This window comes from Lactuca serriola, chromosome 3, assembly GCF_051521515.1.
Source record: "Lactuca serriola cultivar US96UC23 chromosome 3, Lser_US96UC23_V15, whole genome shotgun sequence".
NCBI lineage: Eukaryota > Viridiplantae > Streptophyta > Magnoliopsida > Asterales > Asteraceae > Lactuca > Lactuca serriola.
The window spans coordinates 199249404-199268673 of NC_136410.1; the positions used below are offsets into that span (position 1 = coordinate 199249404).

At 35.2% G+C, this 19270-nt stretch overlaps 1 non-coding gene across 1 annotated transcript; it reads right to left on the reverse strand.

Annotated features, from left to right (window-relative positions):
* Positions 1-4519: 4519 nt before the first annotated feature.
* LOC145096660 (small nucleolar RNA R71) lies at positions 4520-4626 on the reverse strand. Its single transcript, XR_013704032.1, has one exon. It is a non-coding gene; the product is annotated as a small nucleolar RNA R71 (small nucleolar RNA).
* Positions 4627-19270: the final 14644 nt, after the last annotated feature.

Here is a 19270-nt window from a genome sequence, read left to right on the forward strand (position 1 = left end):
CAAATCACAAAGAATGGCACAAAATAGCTCAAAGCACTCAAATGTTGATTAGGGTTTCGTGGCTAGGGTTTAGGACAAAGGAGCCTGAAGGTGAGACCAAGTTATGGCTGTTAAGGAGATTAAATAGGGTGCCAAACCCTTAAAATTAGGGTTTCATTCTGGCAGTCCTACTCATCAAGTTGGGGCTCCCCAACTCGTCGAGTAGACTTCATCACCCGCGTCCAAATCCACTCTCTACTCGACGAGTTTGGGGCCTCCAACTCGTCGAGTCTCGACACAAAAATAAGTAAATTTTTAATTAAATTCATACCAGGAACCGGGCGTTACAACAAGTTTTAATTAAATTTTGCAATGTTGTGATTTTGGGATTTTCCCTACACCTCGACATGGTAGGCCCTGGACCACAGCGCGATACATGTTATTTAATGAGCACGGCGTAATCATCCCCTCATCACGATACAGTGGCGGCTAGGGTTCAAAACCATAGATCTCGGGCCTTGAGCCCTAACTATTTAAAGGATGTGATGGTTAGGGTTTCGCACACCCTTAACCATAATCACCTTCGAGAGCATAATACCAAACCCTTGCCTCATCTTGATGTTTTTGAGCTAATTTTGCTTACTTGGTGTCCATTGAAGGGAGAAGGGATCCTTTGTAGTTAATCGAGCCTTCTATCAAGCTCAAGCAATTCTCTCCAGCATCTCCTAGACCATTTTAAGTCTTCAAGGCTCAATCTCTATGATTTAATTCCTTTTGATCTAGACTTTGAGCTAGTTTAGTACATTTGATGAGTTTTGAGTGAGTGGTCGCAATAATGATGCAACTTTATTGATCACTGAGGCCCCAAGAGTATTATATGTTTCAGATCTGGACTCGTATGTTGTCTCGGTGCCATGCGTGAAGTTTTAACCCTATTTTGTCACCAATTTTGACCTAGTTTGGGGAAGGACATGTACTGGACATGCATATCCATAAAGTTACTATTTTTATGGACCATTAAGGTGCCCTGGTGCTTTCTGGAAGGTATTAGTAGTGGACATAATGAATTAAGAGCTTAATATGGTTTTAGATCTGCCAGGTTAACCACAACGTTGTTAAGTGTTGGCAACGACGTAGTGGCCAGATCCATTGCGCTTTTTGTTTATGCAAGACCATAGCGTGGCCAAGGTCTTTCCATGACATGGTAGTATGTGTTAGGATTTTATTGAAAAATTAGTTTCAAAACATAAGATTTAGGTAACAAAATACTTGATAATTTCGAATAACACAAACAATGTTATACTCACCAAGGATCATCTTGCAAGTTGTAGAAAGATTTAAACACCAACCAATGAAGAGATGAAGAAATGGAAATCTTTGTGTTCTTTGGGTCCTCTTGGGAGGCTTGGAAGTTGTTGAAAAATGATGAACTTTAGAGACACTAGCAAGAACTTAACTTGATGCGAATGCTAGTCCATAAAATCTTAACTCTTAAGCTTGAAGTTCAGAACCAATATGAACTTCAAGAGAGCAAAATAATGCAAGTGTTCTTCAAGGAATGAACAAAATAGAGATAAATCTCTTCTCTCTTAGATGTTACGGTTTTGGTACACCTAAAGAAGAACAAAATGAAGGCCTTTGATGCTAGTACTTAAAGCAAGAACAAAGTCCACAAGTCTTTAACCATATAACACTTTATCACTTCAGAAAAACAGGTCCCTATGCTTGTAAGACTAGCCATGCTTTTCATTAAGATAATCAAAAAGCCATACCTTCTTTTTTCTTGCCCAATTTCTAAAATAAGAACAAAGAAGAAGACAAAGTTTATAAAATTTATCAACTTCCTTTATAAAATATAAACTTTAATCTTTTGGTAAAAGCAAATCTCCTTATGTTCTAAAAAGTTATACATGACTAATTAATTCATGCCATATGAATTATGTAATGTTACTTGCTAATGAAATTATTATTTCCAATAAATAAATAATTTCCAATTAGTTATAAGATTTTATTGAATATTTATTAAAAGCACTTTCTAATAAATAATCAATTATATCAATGTTTTGCTAGTGTGACCCATTAGTATCATATTTTAATGAGCAATATAACTTTAATATGATTCTTGAGCATACATTAATCTCCCACCTGCGCAAGATTCATATTAGACTGAGATAGATAGTGGCGAACATCTAGCAACATTTCACTGCCCCCATCAACATACGACTTTGTGCCATTGTGTCAACACCAAATTCTTTAAAATCTCAAAGCTATAATTGGTGTATATAAGGTAGGTTTATTAGTTATCCCTTTGTCACATACGTCATTGATATTGCCATATTTATACTTATTTTTAGGCAGTATTTAAGTACATTTTTATTAATAAATTGATAATATGTTTAGAATAATGATACTTATGAGTTTAAATTGTTAATTTCAGTCAATACAAAGGATTTTCGAAGAAAGGGACCAAAGGTGACGAAATGGGGAACATGGGAGGCTTGGAAGACAAGAAAATAGTAAATTCACGATAAGAGCTAAATTCACGACGTGGCGATGAAGCCCACGACGTGGCATGGGTGTTCCAGAAGATAAGCATCGCGACGCGGAGGATTTCCTTGAAGGATACGGATTTCTTAAAGCCCACGACGTGGCGCAACCTGGCCACGATGTGGCGCGAGGTTTTGAGTATTATATAAGTTCTTATGATTATTACGAAGAGGAGGACTTTTGGCAGAAGAAAAAGAGTTCCAGGAGACGAATAAGAACGAAAGAAAGGTTCTGGAAGAGGGTTTTCAACACCAAAAGAAGTAAAGGTTTATTTTTAAGAACATGTCTTTCATTAGTTTTAGCTGTGTTAGTTTAATTACTATGATGAGCAGTTGAATCTAGCTACTCTTGTTTAGCTAGATGAAGCTTTGAACTTATGAATAGTTATATGATTATGGATTGAGCTTAGTTGGTAAAAATTGCTTATGTTTGATTTGTATAACCTAGCATGCTTATGTTTGTTTCTCTAATTGCTTGATTGCATGTTCTGTGTAGCTTAGTGACCATTAAACTGCATGAATTTGTTTACCTAATGATTTAGTGAACATTGAATTGTTAGAGCTAGGATTGACCAATCTTAGTTAGTAATTAGAGTAAATAAGCTTAGTTGTGCTAGAGAACGTGTATTGTGACCATAATTGCGTTTATATTACAAATCTTACATAGCATATTTACATTCATAATTAATTCTGTGTTTAATTATGTGTGAACATACATGGTTTGACATGAATTAGTTAGTTATTGGTAAAGTTAGAACTAAATTACTAATACAACTAAAACCAACTTAATAATTCGTAATCATTAGCTAGACATAAGGAAGAAGTGGATTCAAACTAAACAAGAGTGTGTGTTTTTACTTATTGAATTTGATTTAAGTTCATCTGATCTTGTAAAATTAGATAAAACCCCTTTTAAATTTGCTAATAAATTAGGTTAATTTAATAGTAAGTAAATTAATTAGAACACCGTTCCCTGTGATCGACACCCGACTTACCCAAGCTATACTGTAATCTGACTAGGTACACTGCCTATAAGTGCATAAATAGTTAAGTTTGTTAGGTTATTAATATTAAAATTAGTGGGTATTTTTGTGCACATCAAGTTTTTGGTGCCGTTGCCGGGGAACGGCTTAGTTTTTAGCTTATTTATTTACATTAAATAAATCGATCCTTCTTGTGGAGTCACAGCCAAAAGAAAAAAAAAATCTGTTAATCACAGAGTCCACGACGTGGCCACATATTTGCCACGACGTGGACAGACAAAATTTTTAAAATTTTAGTTTGTAGTTAGTTTTACTTATTTTAGTTCAGTTTTACGTTTTAGTTTAGCAAGTTGCAGGAGTTCATGACCAGAAGCTCAAACACACACTTGGTGCCACCACTAGAAGACCCTGAGTCTGCACTTCACAAGAAAAAGACGCCCTTACAAGAATTGAAGTCAGCCTTCTCTAGGAAATCGGGAAAGAAGACAGGAGAGTCAAGTTCATCAGCGAAGCACAAGAGCAATCTTGAGCATTTGGATCATACACCCGTGCAAACCGAGTCCGAAAGCGACACCGAGCCAGAATTTGAAGAACACACAAGTGAACCCGAGAACGATCCAAGGAACGAGATGGCAGCAATTGAAGAAATGTCCATGGGAGCATACAAGAAGCGTATCCGAGAAGATATGGGCCCTGGTTTAGTCCAACCCGCAATACCTGCCACTGCCACATTCGAGCTGAAGGGACACATATTGACAGCACTGAAGGACATCCCGTTTTTCGGGAAGGATCATGAGGATGCTTTTAAGCATCTAGACGAAGTCAACGACATTGCGGATTACTTCAATGTCCCAAATGTCACCAGAAATACAGTCTTGCTTAGGATGCTTCCCATCACCTTCAAAGGAGCTGCTAAGGAGTGGTTAAAAGCACTCCCACCGGGTACAATCACCACATGGGCTCAAATGCGTGAGCAACCTGGACCAGTTCTGCCCGCCATCCAAGATAGCCAAACTCAAGAAGGCGATAGCCAACTTTGAGCAACAACCGGGGGAGTCACTATACAAAGCATGGGAGCGGTACAAGGGCTTACTCAGAAATTGCCCTCAACGTGACCTAAATGTGCAACAAGAGATGTCAATCTTTTATGATGGGGTTAATGTGATGACAAGACAACTCCTTGATTCTCAAGGACCGTTGACAAAGAAAAATCCAAGGGAGGTCAAGGAGCTAATTGAAGAATTCGCGAAACACTCCCGTGAATACCATAACCCGAGGCGAGACGGAAGTAAAGGCGGAGGAGGGGCCCAAACTGAAGAAATTGCAGCTGTCATGGCCATGCTAAATAACATGGATCGCCGGATAACACAAATGGACCAGTCGATACATGCCATAAGAGTGGGGTGCGAGCGATGCAGTGGTCCACACTTGACCAAGGACTGCAATATGGATGAGTTTGGGAACAGAAAAGCTCAAGTGTGCTACTCTAGTGGGGATAAGTTTGGTGACGACTGGAGGAAACCGAAGAAGGAGTGGCTGCCATATGAAGAGTATAAAAAGCAAAAAGAAGAGAAGTATAGGCAGACAGGTCGAGGCTTTTACCAAAAGGAGCAGCCACCAATCGAGAAGAAAACCGACCTAGAGACCATTTTGATGAAGTTCATGGAGGCTTCGGAAAAGAGACATGATGCCACAGATTCCGCTATCATGGAACAACAAACATTGATAAAGAACCAGCAAGCCTCCATCCATAACCTTGAAGTACAATTTGGTCAACTAGCCACTTTAGTTCATGAAAAATTGTCCCCGAAGAATTCCGAAGTAAAAGCCCAATCTCACGTAATGGCCATCGATACTGAAAAAGATACAATATCTGAATTCCTGGAGGCGTTGGAAGAAGAACAGCAGCAGCCCAAGAAATCAAGGATCGAAGATGGAGAAAATGCTGAACCAGGCTCGCCACGACGTGGCACGCCTCTGGCCACGACGTGGCGCAAGTCTGAGAAAAAATCTTTTGAGCCTATTCCAGATTATCATCCACCTATGCCATTTCCCACCCGTGCAACACTTAGTCAACTAGAGAAGGAACATTTAGAGTTTGTGAAGCATGTGAAAGGGATTCCAATTAATACTCCTTTTGTTGAGTCCTTATCCAAAGCTTCCGAGAACCAGAAACTACTGCAAGACTTGATAGATACGCGAAGGCAATTAAAGAAGCAGTCTACAGTGATTCTAAGTGAGCAAATTTCAAAAGTTGTGTTGGGAGAAACACCAGAAAAGATGGGGGATCCTGGACGCCTCACTCTTCCATGCGAGTTTGGGAATAAAATGAAGGTTAATGCTTTAGCCGATTCCGGGGCTAGCATTAATCTAATGCCTTTTTCATTGTATCAAAAATTGGAGATTCAGAAGATGAAGGCTACAAAAATGAAGATTCACATGGCGAACCGTTCGGTGACACAACCCCGAGGCATAGTGGAGGATATTTTGGTGAAAATTGGAAAATTTGTTTTTCCAATAGATTTTGTAGTCTTGGACATGAAAGAAGACACTGATGTTCCGATAATCCTTGGTCGGCCATTGCTTAACACTGCTGGTGCCCTGGTTGATATCCGCGAGTCCAAGATCACTTTGAGGGTTGGGGATGAACAAGAAGTCTTCGGGATAAGAAATGACTTTCAAGAAGATAAAGAAGAGGTGTTCACGATTAATGAGGAGAATGAACTAGAAGAATTGGAAAAGCTTATGGAAGAAGAGATAAAGGCAGTTCATCAAGACAAAAGGACAAAACCAAGGGCATCTGTTTCGTATTTGATTGAAGTCATAGCTTACAAGAACCCGCCTTCTTAGGTGAGCAAAGAGGACGAGGAAATGACAAGTGATGAAGAGGAAGTCACTTCAACAGTAACAAGGCCGGTGGTGAAAGAAGAGGGGAAGACTATGGAGTGCAAGGAACACACAAAGGGCACAAAACGCAAGCATGAAGAAGATGGAAAAGCTAAAAAGGAAAATTCAAAGAAGGCGTATAAAAGGAGAGTTCAAGCTTATAAACGGCGGTTCAAGGAACAAAAGATCCTGGTGGTAGGCTCTTCCGAAGAGTCAACGTAGAAGGCACGTAGTCCAGCTCAAGACTCCAAGAAAAAGAAGCGCTTCTCGGGAGGCAACCCGAGTTTGGTTTGCAATTTTTTTTATTTTCTTTTTAATTAGGAAAGACATCAATTCATCATCTAAAAACCCGGTAATAAGTAGAGAAATAGCTGTAGGGAACTTTAAATAATGAATGATTTGCAAATAAATTAGTTAATAAGATGAATATTATTAAAATTTGGCATCTGACAGCTCCCACGACGTGGGCATAGCCAGCCACGTCGTGGGTTAAAATATAATGCGCGATCTTAAGAACTTTAAGGTCCACGACGTGGGCATAGCCTGCCACGTCGTGGCCTTTAAAAATCAGGGGGGGACCAATCGCTTAAAACCCTTTGACCGAGAAACCCCTTACCCCCACTTGGAGACTGCCGCACTCACGGGAACATCACAACCCCACTGCCAATTTCTTATTATACTTCCAAATTCCTTGCAAGAACTTGCTAATTACTCCATTTGGTATGTGTTTATGCAATTATTTCTTCCAATTCCAAGTTTTCGTGATTAGGGTTTGAATGATTCACGAAATTGGTTGAATCTAGTGTCTGATTTTAGATTGCATGTTATTTAAAAGTTCATAGGAACAAACCCCAAGAACTATTTTTATGGAAATCGCACGTAAACATGACCGATTCAGAATCTGGGTTCGACGTGACCCACGACGTGGCGCATCCTGGCCACGTCGTGACTTCTGGCAGACCATTTATATATGTTTTAATGTGTTATTTGTTTGCTGCTTTGCTTTGCTTTTGTTTGCAGAAATGGGACCACGACGAGATGTCCAGCAGGAAGGAGACCCGATAGATGTAGCAAGCATACATCCTCTATACCAGTTTCCTCAAAACATCCCCCGACCGTTGCTAACAACCTACGAGAATCGGCTTGGATGGTTATACAATAGGGAGTTTGCAATAGCCCCAATTATTGATTGGGGATGGCTTGGTAGAGTGGGAATGGTAGTGGAGCTGGACCGTTATTGGTCGAAGACTTATGTTGGAGATCAATTTTCGTTCACTTTTCACGGGTGGAGGAATTTATTCACCATTCAAGAACCCGTGTACCGGGAATTGTCGGTAGAATTTTTCTCTACCGTATGTTTTGAAGAGCGCACCCTTGATGTCACCTACAATAGGGCACTTGTGTTTCGTCTGGGGGGTGTATATCGTGAGTGTAGTCTTCGGGAGTTTGCTTGGCGTATGGGGCTCTATACGGAAGTGGAGACGCAATCTCCGTTTTTTATTCCTTTCTTGCTTGGATGTGTGCGGGATTTTACTCCGGGTACTTTGGATGTGCAGTTTTGGCGGGGCATTTCTAACCATGAGTACAACACTCGTGACTCGAGTGAGTCACAAATACGGAATCCTGTTTTCCGATTTTTGCACCGCCTTATCACGTTTTCAATCAATCACAAGCATCATGGTGATAAGGTCCCCATCCAGAATCTATTTTATTTATGCACACTTATTACCTCGGGGGTTTGCTGTGATTTGCCTTATATGTTGGCGAGGTTTATGGGGAAGAAAGCGGCCAATTCTAGGACTGGGAGCTCGATTACTGGGGGACATTTGGTTACTCGCCTGGCTAGGTCATATCAAATTTTGACCCATGACTTTGTGAGGAATCTCACTCGATTCCCGGACACAGAATTGACCATTCAAGTCTTGGGGGTGATGCGAGCGGTGGTGAATATCGGGGGTCGTTTTGTTATACCACCGATCGATGACGAGCAGGAGGAGGTGCAGCCGGGACAGCAGCCACCAGCCAGGCCGAGGCGTCGGAATGTACGGGCTAGAGGTGAGGGCGAACGAGAGCGTGCTGCTTCGCAGTATGTGCAGGGATTGCCCACCGACCCCTTTCAGAGTCGGGTGGGAATGTATTTGGATAATCTACGAGGTCATGCTATTTACCATACCCAGCTTACTGAGGGTATTTATTCACATTTGGGTGTGACCCGACCACCCTCTATGCCACCACAGTATCCCTATTTTCCGACATGGGAGGAGCTATGGCGTCCGCAAGATGATGGAGCAGGGCCGAGTGGAGCACAAGATCAAGATGATGATTGATTTTGTTCTGTTTTTGAGTAGTTTTTTTGTTAAATTTAGTGTGTGATGTAAAACTTTATTAAGACTATTATGTTACTTTATTTTTCTTTTGGGTTGATCTAATTTTTCAGATTAGCGTTGGAATTCTAAGGAGCATAGAAGGTTACCTTTCGAGTCGTGTTTGTCTAGTCAAGGAAGCTTAGAGTCGTGAGTTGGAACCACAATTCAAGATAAGTGTGGGGTCTATTAGGAGAGAAGGTTATAGATGGGAAATATATATGCATAGAAGCGTTGGAAACCAGTTAGCCATTGGTCAAAGCTGCTAGAGTAAATAAAGCAAACAAGTCATTTTTTTGCTAAGGTTCAGTTTCCACGACGTGGACTCCTTGTGCCACGTCGTGGCGCTCTTGCAGTTTATAGTAGTTTAGCTTTTTGGTGTTCGCTGATTCAACCCATATCACGACGTGATCCAGTTTATCATTGCCACATTTTTCCTTACAAATACCCACTTTGACGAATTGAAGTTTCGAGTCCGGTTCGTGGTTTATTTACGTATTCAACCAGTTCTACACCGAGTTTCTCTTTTTGGAAGTCCAATTGTACATTGTCCACGCTTTTGGAGATGCTTACGCCACTAGCCCAGGGGAGTCTGTTCCTTTTTCTCCCTTTTCTTTAATTTTGATGTGTTTTTATACATACAATGAGGGCATTGTATGAAATAAGTGTGGGGTAGGGGTAGAAAAAGTAAATTGCTAGAAAATTTTGAAATTACAATTTTTATTAATTGAATCTAGTAGTAAAATGTGAGCTATAATTGCTAGTATTATGCGGGATGATCTGATGAAAGTTCAAATGTTTAGTTGAGCCAATACACGTTATAGTGCATTTGTGGCCTCCCTTATTTTAGTGAAATCATGGAACAGAAACACAACCCCGCTTGGTTTGAGGGATGCAATATGTTTAGCAGCCTAAACCTGAAATGTATCCAGGAAAATTATTATCGTTAACCAATAAAGGTTGAGGTTGAGCGCCTCTGCTTAAGCATGTAGGTTTTGAGTGAAAAAAGTGAGGTACATGTAAAAACAAGAAGAAAGAGAATTACAAGAAAAAGTTTGAAGAATTTTTGGAGCATCAAAGTTAAAGTGAAGATCAAAAGATCAAAATTCCAAGAAATTCAAAAAGTTGAAGATACCAGAAATCAAATCAACAAAGGTGGTGAATTCAAAGAAATTAAAGATCAAATGTAAAAGAATTGAAGAATTCCAAAAAGAGCTCCATAGTGGTATCGAAAAAAATTGTAATTCTAGTTTATGTATGCTTAGGTTGCTCAACTAAAAATACCTTGAGGTTAGGAGGTTTTCTGCGGATGGATTCGGAGGGTTGCATAAAATGAGCATCGTTCGGGAAAAGTGGGCGAGTGTTTATGAAGATTGTGAGTATTTAAAGTATGGGGGGGTACTTTAGGAGAATTTTAGACACAAATGCATGCGTTGAGGTTTTGGCATAATGGCTGAACTAGAGTCGGATTGTTCTGTGTAGTTTTAGTAATTAAGAATTAAGTTGAAATTTGCTTGAGGGCAAGCAAAACCTAAGTGTGGGGTATTTTGATATTGCCATATTTATACTTATTTTTAGGCAGTATTTAAGTACATTTTTATTAATAAATTGATAATATGTTTAGAATAATGATACTTATGAGTTTAAATTGTTAATTTCAGTCAATACAAAGGATTTTCGAAGAAAGGGACCAAAGGTGACGAAATGGGGAACATGGGAGGCTTGGAAGACAAGAAAATAGTAAATTCACGATAAGAGCTAAATTCACGACATGGCGATGAAGCCCACGACGTGGCATGGGTGTTCCAGAAGATAAGCATCGCGACGCGGAGGATTTCCTTGAAGGATACGTATTTCTTAAAGGCCACGACGTGGCGCAACCTGGCCAAGACGTGGTGCGAGTTTTTGAGTATTATATAAGTTCTTATGATTATTACGAAGAGGAGGACTTTTGGCAGAAGAAAAAGAGTTCCAGGAGACGAAAAAGAACGAAAGAAAGGTTCTGGAAGAGGGTTTTCAACACCAAAAGAGGTAAAGGTTTATTTTTAAGAACATGTCTTTCATTAGTTTTAGCTGTGTTAGTTTAATTACTATGATGAGCAGCTGAATCTAGCTACTCTTGTTTAGCTAGATGAAGCTTTGAACTTATGAATAGTTATATGATTATGGATTGAGCTTAGTTGGTAAAAATTGCTTGTGTTTGATTTGTATAACCTAGCATGCTTATGTTTGTTTCTCTAATTGCTTGATTGCATGTTCTGTGTAGCTTAGTGACCATTAAACTGCATGAATTTGTTTACCTAATGATTTAGTGAACATTGAATTGTTAGAGCTAGGTTTGACCAATCTTAGTTAGTAATTAGAGTAAATAAGCTTAGCTGTGCTAGAGAACGTGTATTGTGACCATAATTGCGTTTATATTACAAATCTTACATAGCATATTTACATTCATAATTAATTATGTGTTTAATTATGTGTGAACATACATGGTTTGACATGAATTAGTTAATTATTGGTAAAGTTAGAACTAAATTACTAATACAACTAAAACCAACTTAATAATCCGTAATCATTAGCTAGACATAAGGAAGAAGTGGATTCAAACTAAACAAGAGTGTGTGTTTTTACTTATTGAATTTGATTTAAGTTCATCTGATCTTGTAAAATCAGATAAAACCCCTTTTAAATTTGTTAATAAATTAGGTTAATTTAATAGTAAGTAAATTAATTAGAACACCGTTCCCTGTGATCGACACCCGACTTACCCAAGCTATACTGTAATCTGACTAGGTACACTGCCTATAAGTGCATAGATAGTTAAGTTTGTTAGGTTATAAATATTAAAATTAGTGGGTACTTTTGTGCACAGCAGTCATGTTGAATATGAGATATGGATCGCAATCAACCTCATATGGTGTTCAACTTTTGTTAAGGCACCTTAGATGTCTAACTCTCAACACATAAGAGAAGCAAATCCCATTTTGACTACATAAGCCTCTAACATAGTGCACACCATATTTGAAAATGGATTTTATAACTACCCAATTAAGGATCAACATTTGACCATATCTAAGCACAATACTCCCTATACTTAAGTCGCACTATGTATCTCAGGTGTTAAGGATACTAAGATTGTACCTTTTAATCAAGTATCATTCATGATAGCGGTCCATGAGATGATCTTGATGCATATCTAGTTCAATACCAGTTCACTTATAAGTAACTATGAAACTTGGTTACAACCTATTACCTACCTTCATCAAGTGAAAGTCAACCAATCCAATTCATATTATTCTTATTTTATAATTGCACCCATAGTTATAACTGGCTATGAACTTTTAGAATTATAAGATTATTCATGGATTAAAAATGTTAATAAAGAAGACAACAAGTATTGATACTATGATCATATCATAATATATCAAAACATTATATAATATTTGTTGTCACAGTGTTACAATATCCATATACTAAATCCAAATCAAAATCCTATTTCTAGAAGAATAAACTCTTACAGCTGAAGTGTGACCATTCATACTTAGCTTAAAAGAAGGACTTTATTAATGGGTCCTTCTAAACTTAATTTTTGTGAATTATGAGAATACTATCATATCCATATTTGACTTTACTCTAGGTATATTTAAATATCTTGGAGTATATGATTGGTATTCTTTCGTTACGTAGAGTCTCTTAGCTCGATTAAGTAAACTCTCGAAGACAAAAAGATTTCTATGTGATCCTTAAATAGCAGAGATTAAAAAACTTTTTCGATTAGCTTATTCATCCAATCATATCAGATTTAAACTTCGAAAGTAGTGTACTCTTATTTTGTAGTTATTGTGTCATTATGTTTTGGTTGGACCATATTCCAGCTAAACTTACTCTTCATAGACAATGAAGTCATAATCCAATTATAATTCATAATTATCTATTTTTTCTTAGAAATCAGAATCTTATTTAGCTCTTTACATGAAGAGTTTATTCTAAAATAATTGTCTCATATACATTCTCTTAGTTCTTCAAAAGTACTCTTAGAATGTTACTATAGTCATCCGATGACTTAACCACGTATTCAATTGGTATATTGTGATATGCTCATAGCATGATCATATGACAGGTCTTACACACAATAGGGCATAAATGACGGATTCATTTGCCATTGAAATCGAATATAAATCATTTCAACTAGTTCAAACCTATGAGCTAGGTTCATTTTGATGTTGGCTCAAAACTTAATGTCATGTGAAAACGTCAAGATTCCTCTAAAAGAATTTAATATATTGGTCTCTTTCAAGATATTGTCAATATATGCATAAAGATATGAATGCTTTTAATATTCATTTGATCTATTCCTATAAATTTATCATTCCATGAATGTATCTTGTTCTTCCTAAGTCTTTCATTTTAGAAGCACATTCTGAGTCATGGTGAAAAAGCTTGGCATGGTAAGAATGTAATTTCTCATGATTAAGTATGTCTCATTTATACAAGATTAGGAATGTCACTATGTTCCCACTAGTTCTTACTAAACACACATGTTATATTGATATTTATATAAAAACATACCTTGTGGTTTTATATTAAAATGATGATTAAAACATTTAGATGTTTGGTTTATATTCACAAGTGGATCTCACACTTTACACATTGTGTTATAATAACATGGATTAAGAAAACCTCTAGGCTAATCTATATAGATATCTTCTAGTAGATGTCTTTTAAGAAAAACAGTATTTCTTGAAATCTATTTGCTATATTTCTTATTAAGAATATGAGTTTATAGTAAATATATCCTTATTGATCTAATCATAGCTACTTGTGAAAAAGGTTTGATCATAGTTAATGTCATGAGTATGATAAGGACCATAGTCAATGACATGAGTATGAGAAAATCCTTTTATAAAAAGTCTTAAATGTGTATGGTTATCCATGTAATGTATTCTTTCATGAAGAATCACTTACTCCTTGTAGCCTAGCTATAGGGATGAAGTTTAATCAATACCATACTTGATTGTTATACGTGGATTACATCTCCTTTTCATGACTCTAATTCATTAATCAGGTTTGAGATGTGACACTGCATTTTGGTGTTTGATTCCATATTTCTCAAGTTATAGATGATTTCTACCAATAAAGCAGAAAATTTGTGTTTGTTAATTGCTATTATTCAAGTTTAACAATCCTTGTTAAAACTAGTGCCATCAACTTCTACATTAGGCTATGGTCCTTGAGCTGCTTCAGGTTCCATGTACCTCCCACTTGCTTTGTCATTAGATGCTTGGTTTATACTTACTTAAATTTCACAAGAATAAGAGAACTTATTCTTAGTGAGTTTGCATATAATAATCTAAGGGACATTTAGAGAATTATACAAATATGTATTTTGTAGATTTTGGGTTTAGAAGCTTTAGTCCAAAATAGGCTTCAAAACCATAAAACATTTAATAAGATATGGATGAAGCCTTTCCATACAAAATCTTATGAAAAAAATATTATATCTACTTATTAGTTTATATTTGTGCTCAAGGTACAATTGATAGTGTTCTAGATGTCATCCAAAGGAAATAAGAGGAGGATATTTCTACTGATTAAAAAGTAAATCATACAACGTAAGATTTAATTCATCCTTGGTTATCATTAAGGCCTTAGATAATTCTTACCAGTTTGTATTTCAACTTTATATTTGAAACCTTCAACAAAGATTTCACAGTTATGTTTTACCGTGTAAAATGTTAGACTTTCATTAGAAAGGAAGTCATACAACATAGTGCATAGTTCCTTAATAATTATTTTCTTTACTACTTATCTTTACTACTTAGTGAAAATATCATTAGGAATCTTTTATATATAAATAAGATTTACATATGCCAAATAAACAACATTATTTGCCTTTAAAGATCCCTTTCTCGAAGTTGGAATACATGAATGCCATTTATGTAATAAAGATAACAATGTCGAAAATGGGTTTGATTTAAAACAAGTTTAAGTCAAAAGTGTTTTGCATATAGAACTTGTTATTTATCAAATATTAATATTTACTTTATGATTCTTATTAAGAGATCTAGTCTCATAAAAAGAATTTGAATCATTTCTGTATATGAAGTTGATCATTATGAAAAAATGGTTTAAGTAAATAATCAATCATTTATAAATCAAACTGAGACATATATTTAGGCAAGCTAAATTAAAAAATACATTGCTTCAAAACAAATATTGTTTCATAATACAAGTTCATTATTTTCCTTGCATAATTAATAAGCTAGACTCATAGAGTGTAGTTTCAACTTGATTACGCTCAGCTGGTTACTCTTCTATAAATATCTGCAAGTCATTTAAAAATATTAGATTAAAATTTAATTATCAAGTACCTAAGTTTTATATGAGAAGTATGAGTTCTTTCTTGTTGATACCTGAAGTACTAGTCTCTTCAAGACTTTCTTTCCAAATAAGAGGAGCAGATCCTTTTCCAATGTCTAGTTTCTCCACAAAAGAAACAAGATCCATCTATGTGGGCCTTATTGGATTTATTGGGTTTAAAGGTGTTCAGTCCATAAAATGTGGGCCTCCTAGATCACATAAGGTGACTCATTTTAGCCTTCTACTATTCCTAGTTTGATGTAGAAACATCTTAAGCATTACAATGATGCCTTTACTGGGTATCATGTTCAGGTTTATTGCTCAAAGAAAATAGTTAAGACTAGGACCTTTAAGTGTATAAAATTTCATATCTCTCACAAAATTGTCTCTTAAGATATGAACCCATTCATTGACGTTGTATCTAGTGGATGTTACTGTTTCATTAAGTCATTAAACAAAATGATAAATCATGGTAATGAGAATATATTATTTAACTACAAAATGCTAACAAAATTCATTTAGTATTTTCAATATTTATTCTCTTTAATAATTAATAGCCTTTTCGTTTTTAAAAACATTAATTATTATAGTCTAGGTTCCAAGTTGCAAAACCAATAAATAGTTAGGTGACCTTTACCTGAAGTACTAGTCTCTTCCAGACTTTTTTTCCACATAAGAGGAGCAGATCCTTTTCCAGTATCTAGTTTCTCCACAAAAGAAACAAGATCTATCTATGTGGGCCTTATTGGATTTATTAGGCATAAAAGTGTTCAGTCCATAAAACATGGACCTCCTAGATCACACAAGGTGACTCATTTTAGCCTTTTACTATTCCTAGTTTGATGTTAGAAACATCTTAAGCATAATAATGATGCCTTTACTAGGTATCGTCTTCAGGTTTATTTCTCAAAGCAAATAGTTTAGGACTAGGACCTTTAAATGTATAAAATTTCACATCTCTCATGAAGTTATCTCTTAAGATATGAACCCATTCATTAACGTTGTATCTAGTGAATGTTAATATTTTATTAAGTCATTAAAGAAAATGACAATTCATGGTAATGAGAAAGAATTATTTAACTACAAAATTTTAACAAAATTCAATTAGTATTTTCAGTATTTGTTATCTGTAATAATTAATACCCTTTTAGTTTCTAATAACATTAATTATTATAGTCTAGGATCCAAGTCGCAAAACCAGTAAATGGTTAGGTGAAATTTATCCCATTTATTTGAATCTAACCTGGTAGATATCAATTATCAGTTATGTCATACTATATAATTCATAGATTTATGGGATTGCTAATAACAAATTTAATTAGGCATGTTTGATTCTATCTATTCCTCAAAACTCTCTTGCTCAAATGACCTTTATCACAAGAGATTTCCAATCAAATAATCCAATTTTAAAAACATGAGTAATCAGCCTATAACTTGGTTATAGAAATCGCGAAAACACCATGGCCATCAAAAGATAATAGTAAGCGGTTATGTGACTTTTATCCCACTAGTGCGTACAAGAGATGTGCGAGTCTTCCTCCAGTTGGATTGCATCGATTTGAGGCTTGAAAGGGTCTTTTATATGTTTTATAACTCTAGTTTAAAAACATATGATATCATGGTTATTACACGCATATAATAAACAATTATACCAATTTTTAAAAGAAATCACTTTTAAAGGTTCTATATAAAAACCTAGTTTTTATACAATTTTAATGCGATTCAATTTTAATAACCGGTATTAAGTTTGAGTGCATTTGAAAGTTTTATAACTTTAATCAAACTCCATTTTATTACTTATATATTTAGAGTTTGTATATATAATACAAACAAACATTTTAAAATTTACAACTGAGTATTTCAAAATTTTCCATTATTAACATTTTTATAAAAACATATTTTGTTTTAAAACAATAACTTGTTACATCAAACGTTCACAATGCGAATTTTGAAAACCAAACTCCATGTGATGTTTATTTTGTCCAAAATTATTTTAGCATGTGAAAAACTAATTTATGAATCACACATAATAATTGCATAAAATAAATAGCACAAACATGCATAAAAATATATGTGCATAAACATAACCACCTAATGACATTTTTGTGAGCCAACACAAAAATGTCAAATCTATTAGTAAAGGGACATTTTAAGTGACCAAAAATATCTTCTTGTAATATTGTTGTAAAAGCTCTCACTTGAGAAAACACTCATTGCTTACAAAAGATTGGAAAAACTTCTTTAGAGGAATATTTTAACAATATGCAACACTTTTCAGAAAATGCTACAGAAAAGGTTGCATCAGGTCCAACAACTCTAAGGGAAGCTGCCAACAGCACCACCTTTTGCAACAAACTGCTTAAAAGGTTGCCTTTGTCCCTGCTCACTTGAAAACCTCGAAAATTTCCTTATTGTCTTCAAAAATGGTTCAAACTTCATTTCTTATTACATATTTGTACAAATAAATTATTTCTAACAAGTAATTTATTATTTACAACAATAAACCAAGAAAACTAACATATTTAATTTATTACATACCATATGAATAAATAATTATTACAACCATTCTTATAAAAAAAACAACAGTCACAACAACATAACAAACACAATGGTCATTGGCTAGTTTATGCACATAATACATATCAACATACACATTAAACAACCTTTGTTTTTCTAAGACTACTTTAAATGAAAAAAGATGTATAAAACTTTTGTCACATAAAAATTACAATTAAAAAAGTCTACAAAGAAAATATCCATGAACTTATTTTTAAACAAAAAAAAGTTTTCCATATTCTCCAAAATCTAAGATTTCCAAAAATCAAAAAATCTAACCAAACATGCTACGTGATGCTCTAATACCAATTGTTGGGATTTTATTCAAAAATTAGTTTCAAAAACATATGATTTGGGAAACAGAAGACTTGATAATTTCAAATAACGTAAAAAATTTATACTCATTAAGGATCATCTTGCAAGTTGTAGAAGTATTTAAAAACCAACCAAAGAAGAGATGAAGACATGACAACCTTTGATGTTCTTTGGGTCCTCTTGGGAAGCTTGCAAGTTGATGAAGAATGATGAACTTTATAAACACCAACAACAACTCAACTTGAGGTGGATGCTAGTCCATAAAATCTTAATTCTGAATCTTAAAGTTCATAACCAATTTCAACTTCAAGAGAGAAAAATAATTCAAGTTTTCCTCAAGGAATGAAGAAAATAGAGAGAACTCTCTTCTCTTTTAGATGTTACGTTTTTGGTACACCAAAAGAAAAAACGAAAGCCTTTGATGTTAGTATTTAAAGTAAGAACAAAGTCCATAAGTCTTTAACCATATAACACTTTATCACTTTAGACAAACATGTCCCCCATCCTTGTAAGATTAGCCATGCTTTTCATGAAGATAATTAAAAAGCCATACCTTCTTTTGTCTTGCCCAATTTCTAAAATAGGCACAAAGAAGAAGACAAAGTTTATAAATTTTATAAACTTCCTTTGTAAAATATAAAATTTAACCTTTTGGTAAAAGTGAAAAGTATTTGTTGTCTAAAAAGTTATACATAACTTATTAATTCGTACCATATGAATTATAGAATGTTACTTTCTAATGAATATTATTATTTCCAAGAAATAAATAATTTCTAATTATTTATAAGAGTTTATTGAATATTTATTAAAATCAATTTCTAATAAATAATCAATTATATCAGGTTGTTGTTAGTGGAACCCATTAGTATCATATGTTATTTAGCAATACCAGCTTAATATGTCTCTTGACCATAAATGATCCTTCAGTATGTATGGTTGACTTTTTGACCATCTTGACTTTTTGTCCGATTGAGGGTTCTAGGTTGTAGATTGATGTTTGACTTCAAATTAATGTTTAGGTGGTGTGTAGTACCACACTTTACATCTCTTGCAAGTTGTTGTGTTGTGTACTTTGACTGTAAGGTGAGTCTTCTCATTATATCATGTAGGAGACATTATTTAATGTATGTTTGGTTGTCTTTCTGACATCCATGATAGATCAAGATCTAGTGCAGGGCATTCGTATGAAAGACCATGATTTATCTCATGCCATTGTATAAAATACTACGATTTGGCCCATGGCAGGAATTGATTGTAGGACTATGATCTCTCTCTATCTCTCTCT